Genomic DNA, 8,678 nt, shown 5'->3' on the forward strand with positions numbered 1-8,678 from the left:
AGAGGAGCTCAAGCACTCCATAAGATCTTCAAGAGGAAGAACTAGTCGCCATCACTAAGGTGGACCCGTTCTTTAATTTTCTTGTTTTTATTTTTCTGTTTTTCTTAAAAATTATGCTTTATGTTTTGTCTATGTTTGTGTCTTTATTACATGATCATTAGTGTCTATTGTCTATGTCTTAAAGCTATGAATGTCCTATGAATCCTTCACATTTCTTAAATAAAAAATGTTTTTAATTGCAAAAGAACTAGAAATGCATGATTTTGAATTCTATCTTGAAATTAGTTTAATTATTTTGATGTGGTGGCAATACCTTTTGTTTTCTGAATGAATGCTTGAACAATGCATATTTTTGAATTTGTTGTTTATGAATGTTAAAATTGTTGGCTCTTGAAAGAATGATGAAAAAGGAGAAATGTTATTGATAATATGAAAATCATAAAATTTATTCTTGAAGCAAGAAAAAGCAGTGAACACAAAGCTTGCGAAAAAAAAAGAAAAAAAATATGCGAAAAAAATAAATAATAAAAAAAAGAGAAAGAGAAAGAAAAAGCAAGAAGAAAAAGCTAATAGCCCTTTAAACCAAAAGGCAAGGGTAAAAAGGATCCAAGGCTTTGAGCATTAATGGATAGGAGGGCCCACAGGAATAAAATCCTGGCCTAAGAGGCTAAATCAAGCTGTCCCTAACCATGTGCTTGTGGCGTGAAGGTGTCAAGTGAAAAGCTTGAGATTGAACGGTTAAAGTCGTGGTCCAAAAGAAAAAAGAGTGTGCTTAAGAGCTCTGGGCACCTCTAACTGGGGACTCTAGCAAAGCGGAGTCACAATCTGAAAGGGTTCACCCAGTTATGTGTCTGTGGCATTTATGTATCTGGTGGTAATACTAGAAAACAAAATGCTTAGGGTCACGAATAAGACTCATAAAGTAGCTGTGTTCAAGAATCAACATACTGAAATAGGAGAGTCAATAACACTATTTGAATTCTAAGTTCCTATGGAAGCCAATCATTCTGAACTTCAAAGGATAAAGTGAGATGCCAAAACTGTTCAGAAGCAAAAAGGCTATAAGTCCCGCTCATCTAATTGAAGCTAATCTTCATTGATAAGTTTGAAATTCATTGTATTTTCTCTTCTTTTTATTCTATTTTGTTTTTAGTTGCTTGGGGACAAGCAACAATTTAAGTTTGCTGTTGTGATGATCGGATAATTTATACCTTTTTTGGCATTATTTTTACATAGTTTTTAGTATGATTTAATTACTTTTTATTATATTTTTATTAGTTTTTATTCAAAAATCACATTTTTGAACTTTACTATGAGTTTGTGTATTTTTCTATGATTTCAGATATTTTCTGGCTGAAATTGAGGGACCTGAGCAAAAATCTGATTCAGAGGCTGAAAAAGGACTGCAAATGCTGTTGGATTCTGACCTCTTTGCACACGAAGTGGATTTTCTGGATCTACAGAAACCCAATTGGTGCGCTCTTAATTGAGTTGAAAATTAGACATTCTGGGCTTTCCAGCAATATATAATAGTCTATACTTTACCCGAGATTTGATAGCCTAAACTGGCGTTCAAAGTCAGCCTAAAACATCTTGGTGTAAAACGCCCAAACTGGCACCAGAATTGGAGTTAAACGCCCAAACTGGCACCAAAGCTGGCGTTTAACTCCAGGAACAACCTAAGTACGAAATAGCTTCAATGCTCAGCCCAAGCACACACCAAGTGGGTCCCAGTAGTAAATTTTTGCACTATCTGCACTTAGTTACTCATTTTCTGTAAACCCTAGTTACAAGTTTAGTATAAAAACTACTTTTAGAGATTTATTTTATGTCTTTTTACCTTTGACCATCTTTGGAACGTTTAGTCCTTAGATAATGGAAGCTGGCCTCACGGCCATGCCTAGACCTTTTTCACTTATGTATTTTCTACGGTGGAGTTTCTACACCCCATATATTAAGGTGTGGAGCTCTGCTGTTCTTCGTGAATTAATACAAGTACTATTGTTTTTCTATTCAACGCAAGCCTACTTCTTTCTAAGATATTCACTCACACTTCAACCTGATATGTGATGACCCGTGACACTCATCATCATTTTCACTTATGAACGCGTGCCTAACAACCACTTCCATTCTATCTGCAATAGCTTGAGTGTGTATCTCTTGGCCTCCTGGTTCACGATGCATGATTGCCTCTCTTGACAATAGAGTATTTCATTCCGTGAGATCAGAGTCTTCGTGGTATAGGCTAGAACCATTGGCAGCATTTCTGAGATCCAGAAAGTCTAAACCTTGTCTATGGTATTCCGAGTATGATCTGGGAAGGGATGACTGTAACGAGCTTCAAACCTGCGAATGTGGGCACAAGTGACTGTGTGTAAAAGGACAATGGTACTATTCCGATGCTAGCGGGAACCAACAGATGATTAGACGTGCGGTGACAGCGCATATGGATTTGTTTTCATCTGAGAGGATCATACAACTTGCCATGGAAAGAGGTAACACATGGTTGGAAGAAGGCAGTAGGAAAGCAAAGGTTCTGAAGCAACAAAGCATCTCCAGACGCTTATCTGAAATTTCCACCAATGAATTACATAAGTAACTTTATCTTATTTTATGTTTTATTTATATTTTAATTATCAAAACCTCATAACCATTTGAATCTGCCTGACTGAGAATTACAAGGATGACCATAGCTTGCTTCAAGCCGACAATCTCCGTGGGATCGACCCTTAATCATGTAAGGTTTATTACTTGGACGACCCAGTGCACTTGCTGGTTAGTTGTGCGGAGTTGTGAAAAAGAGTTGAGATTATGATCGAGCGTACCAAGTTGTTGGCGCAGTTGAGATCACAATTTCGTGAACCAGTAATGAAAGACAGTGTAAGTTCATGTCAATGCAAAAGGAATACATGTATCATAAAAGATTGGCATTGACAGAAAAATAATATCATCCAACAGTGTAAAACAAGTCATTAAGCACCAAAATAATACCAGAAAAGATACAACAGTTGAATAAAAACATTTAACACCAAAGGAAAAATAATAAACTTAGAAAAAGAGAATAAAAACATGCACAAAATTAAAATGCAATGAGTGAAGGTATGCAAATGCAATAAAGATAGAAGTTAAAGAAATGAAGAAGAAGAAAGGGAGAAAGGAGAAAGAAAGAAGGAGAGAAGATAGAAGAAAAGAGAAAGGAATGAAAAACGGGATGTGACGCGCGCGCACAGGGCACGCGTGCGCGTGAAAACTGTATCAGCCATGCGATGCGTATGCGTCTGGCACGCGTACGTATGGGTGTTCTGAAAGTGGAAGGATGTGTACGCGTCAGGAACGCATACGCATGAGTGATTTTGTGTCTCTAGCACAGTACCAGTACCATCCCCAGACCATCACAACTCTCTGTTCAGCACGCTTTTACGCCGATTTTCATGCCCACGCGTACGCGTTGCTAACGCTTACACGTGTGTTGACTTGCTACAGGGGACGCGTAAGAGTGTGGTACGTGTAACACCCTAACTATCAAAATGTCACGCTTCCGGCTGCGCCACTCTGATAGCTCGAGTATTACGATGACTCTTCTAATATTTAATACTAAAATATGAGCCTGTTTAAAACTTAAAACCGCATAACCTTTCATAAACACTTCTTTCGTTGAAAACATAAACATACATGTACATACCAGCCAGATACAATACCTTAAGATATATCTACATGTATATATATATAACATTAGCTTACAAATATACATATCGTAATTTCCTATCCCTCTTACAAACTTAATAAAGACAAATGCGAGGGAAAAATAATAGTTAAGGTAATACAAAAATACCGAATAAACAGAAAATAAACATAACTCTTCTGAAGCTCCGTCATCCATATCCTGAAAGGGAAAAACCTGTAGGGGAGTGAGAACGTCGTCCTCGCTTGTTCTCACTATAGGATTACAGAAATTGCTATAACAAGATACGTAAAATAAAATTTATTCTTAGAGTACAGTGATCATTGCTCGTCTCATGAGTCTTTCCAAAAACATTGGGTACACATTCGAAATCCAGAAAATTCCTTTTTGAAGACTTGGTAAATTTCTTAAATAATTTAAAACAAAACCTTTTTCCTTTCTTGTAAAATCTGAAAAGTTTTTCCTAGACAGTATGAATGACCAACATGTCCCAAACATAGGTTCAATTAAGTCTATGCTGTAAGAGTTTGATTTTTCATACTTTTATAGACCACAACCATGAAAGCAGTTACCTACGCGGTATAAATGGTCATCTCATTCCAAGCATAGGTTCATTAATTTTATGTTGAACCGGTCAGATACTTTATACAAAACTAGAACTCAATATACCAATAATGGCCTCAAGCCCATCCCATCCAACACGGCCCCCGGCCCAAACAACTCAATCATCAACCAATTCATCACAAACCAACCAATCAAATACAATCACAAATAATATAGTTCAAACACAATCAATAGCAAAGACAACAAATATAGCAGTTAGCAATTAACATAAGTATTCACATAGGCAAACCAATTACAATATGCACACCCAAACAATGTTACATAGATGCAAATGATGAATGTCTGCCCTACCGGTTGTGATATCACATTGTCGGTTCAACTGCCAACCCGACACATTCCCATGGGAATGGTGCCTTTCAGTCACGTATAAATGGAAACCCTCTGGGATAACGTGCCCGCCACACGGTCCAGGATGTCAGTGCCTGCACACTCTTGTGATCCGAAAGAATGTGAGCGGGATACTCTGCCTCTGACCTCACATCTGCACGTAAGCAGAATTAACCGCCGTCCTTATGCGGGCGCTGCAACCTCGACAAGCGGGATTAACCACCGTCCTTGCCAGGCGCAAGTGACTTATCAACAATCTCATCAATATCAAATCTCTCAGCATAAGCGGGACGAACCCGACCCTTACGCCTACCAAACAATAACTCATCAATCTTGATATCCATAATCACTCAGGCTCAATATCTTATTTCAAAATCATTCTTGGCCTATTTACTTTTAAATAGCACATGTATTCAATTCACATCTTGCCAAGAATCACTTTTCATAACGGAGCCACTTTCCACATCTTTCCAGAACTTCCAAACAATATCAAAACCATGCCAAATTCAAAATCTCTTTTCAAAGACTCAAAATCATTCATTTCTAAATCAAGGTTTGGTCATAAAGTTCCTCAACGGAGTCTCAAGACTTCAGGGGTGAATAACCTAACTTATTTCCTTAAGCTCATCAAAAACCTCTAAAACTTTAGCTTCTTGATTTGAGTAAATAAAGTAGAAGTTAAACCCAAAACCAAGTCATTTAAATCCAAAAACTAATTTCAGTTTCATTCCAAAATCTGAAGTGTTTCCAAAGGGTTCGAAAATTGTTTTTGTTTTTCTAAATCAAGATTTCAAAGAGTACTTCAAACTTTTCCTAAAACGTCGTAAAGTGAAATCAGTCAATCGAAATTCAGTTTCCTTTAAATTCACTAAAACTCCTTCAATTTGTTTACTTAAATCAAATTCCAAAACATGAAAATTTTCACATTTAAATTGACTTTAAAACATAATTCCCTTCTTAAATAAATTACTTCCAAAATGTATAGTTTTCTTAAGAAGGTAAGTGATGAGCGGATAATTTATACCCTTTTTGGCATTATTTTTACATAGTTTTTAGTATATTTTAATTACTTTTTATTATATTTTTATTATTTTTTATTCAAAAATCACATTTCTGGACTTTACTATGAGTTTGTGTGTTTTTCTATGATTTCAGGTATTTTCTGGCTGAAATTGAGGGACCTAAGCAAAAATCTGATTCAGAGGCTGAAAAAGGACTGCAAATGCTGTTGGATTCTGACCCTCCTGCACTCGAAGTAGATTTTCTGGAGCTACAAAAGCCCAATTGGCGCGCTCTTAATTGCGTTGGAAAGTAGATATCCTGGGCTTTTCAGAAATATATAATAGTCCATACTTTGCCCGAGATTTAATGGCCCAAACTGGCGTCCAAAGCCAGCCTAAAACTTCCTGGCGTAAAACGCCCAAACTGGCACCAGAAGTGGAGTTAAACGCCCAAACTGGAACCCAAGCTGGCGTTTAACTCCAAGAACAGCCTATGCACGTGAAAGCTTCAATGCTCAAGCCAAGCACACACCAAGTGGGTCCTGGAAGTGGATTTCTGCACTATCTGCGCTTAGTTACTTATTTTTTGTAAACGTAAGTTATTAGTTTAGTATAAATAGCACTTTTTACTATTGTATTCGCATACTTTTAGAGCTTTAAGACCATATTTCATGTTTTGGGGGGCTGGCCATTCGGCCATGCCTAGACCTCCCTCTCTTATATATTTTCAACGGTGGAGTTTCTACACCTCATAGATTAAGGTGTGGAACTCTGCTGTTCTTCATGAATTAATGCAAGTACTATTGTTTCTCTTTCAATTCACGCCTACTTCTTCTCCAAGATATACTCTCGTACTTAATTCAATTATGTCAGAATGAAGGGGTGACCCATGACAATCACCCAATCTTCGTTACTCGCTTAGCCAAGATCCGCGTGCTTGACAACCATAAAGCGGTCTACATGATATTCAACGTAGTCATTGGACGACAGCTGGAGTATATTCTCTTGGATATCTAATACACGGACTGAGTCCGTGAGATTAGTATCTTCGTGGTATAGGCTAGAATCATTGATAGCATTCCTGGGATCCGGAAAGTCTAAACCTTGTCTGTGGTATTCCGAGTAGGATCCGGGAAGGGATGACTGTGACGAGCTTCAAACCTGCGAATGTTGGGCGCAGTGATAGTGTGCAAAAGGATCAATGGATCCTATTCCGACGCTAGCGGGAACCGACAGATGATTAGCCATTCAGTAGCTGTGCCTGGTATCTTTCATCCGAGACGAGAAATCCGACAGTTGATTAGTGATGAGAGAACTTTTGCGTGGTCTAGAAATTTGCGGATAAATCCTCGTTGCAAGTATAGTTTCTAAACCTTCAAAAGTCCTTTCATACAAACGTTTTGGTTGTCACAAGTAACAAACCCCTTAAAATTGATAAACGAGTATTTAAACCTCGGGTCGTCTTCTCAAGGAATTGCAGGGAGGTATGTTCTTATTATTGGTTATGAAGATTGTAAATTGGGGGTTTTGGAAGTAAGGTGGGAATATGTTATATGACAAGTAAAATAAAATAATAATAATAAAATCTCTTGGCAAGGTATAAGAAATTGGAAGTCCAGACTTAATTATCCTTATCAACAATAATGAAAGTTGAGTCTTAATTCCACTTAGTTAACCTTTACTAAAGCAAAGGAAAGTCAAGGGACTAATTAGTTTGATCTTTGAATCCTATTTATTTCCTAAGAAAAGGTTGGGATTATTTGAAGTTCAGTTCAATTAGCAAAGATAACAGTTATCAATTATATTGAGCTAAGATAACTCCTGAGTTACTGATTTCTTAACCAAGACCAAAAGGGGAAAAGTAAATCTACTGGAATAAGAATGCCTTCAGATGGGAAGCAATAATTATGTAAATAAAAGAAAGCAATAATAACTGAAATACCTCAAAGAACATTAATTCAAGTAATCTGGAATAGTTCATAAACTAAATTGGGAAAATAAATAAAAATAAAGAACCTGGGATTGAGAGTTACTCCTAAAACTAAGAGAAGTCCTAAATCTTAATCCTAAGAGAGAGGAGAGAACCTCTCTCTCTAAAAACTACATCTACTCCTAAAATTGTGAATATGAGAGCTTCTTCCATGAATGGATGCATTCTCCCACTTTATAGCCTCTAATCTGTGTGTTCTGGGCTGAAAACTGGGTCAAAAGCAGCCCAGAAATCGCCCCCTGCGATTTCTGTTACGTTCAGGTCGCGGAAAGGTGACGCGGCCGCGTCGTCCATGCGGCCGTGCGGATTGGGTGTTGGCCAGGTTACGCGTCTGCGTGACCCACGCGTTTACGTCGCCTGGATTCGAGGCAACTATGACAAATTATATATCAAATCGAAGCCCCAGACGTTATCTTTCCAACGCAACTGGAACCGCATCATTTGGACCTCTGTAGCTAAAGTTATAGCTGTTTGAGTGCGAAGAGGTCAGGCTGGATAGCTTAGCAATTTCTCCAACTTATTGTATTCCTTCCACTTTTGCATGCTTCCTTTCCATCCTCTGAGCCATTCCTGCCCTATAATCTCTGAAAACACTTAACACACATATCAATGCATCTAATGGTAATAAGAGAGGATTAATATTAGCAAATATAAGATCAAAGAAGCATGTTTTCAATCAAAACACATAATTAGGAAGGAAATATAAAACCATGCAAATAGTATGAATAAGTGGGTAAAGAGTTAGTAAAAACCACTCAATTGAGTACAAGATAAACCATAAAATAGTGGTTTATCAACCTCCCCACACTTAAACATTAGCATGTCCTCATGCTAAGCTCAAGAGAAGCTATAAAGATGAAGAGGAATGTAAGAAAGTATGAAATGTAACCTATCTATATGAATGCAACTACATGCTAAATGCTTTTACTTACTTGGTTAAGAGTAAATAAGTTCTCCAAGATAAATACAAACCAATTTTCACTAATTCAAATCAGACAATAAAAAGCAAGTGAACTTGTAAGAAGACAGCTCATGAAAGCAGGGAACATAGAAT

This window comes from Arachis ipaensis, chromosome B05 (assembly GCF_000816755.2).
Source record: "Arachis ipaensis cultivar K30076 chromosome B05, Araip1.1, whole genome shotgun sequence".
NCBI lineage: Eukaryota > Viridiplantae > Streptophyta > Magnoliopsida > Fabales > Fabaceae > Arachis > Arachis ipaensis.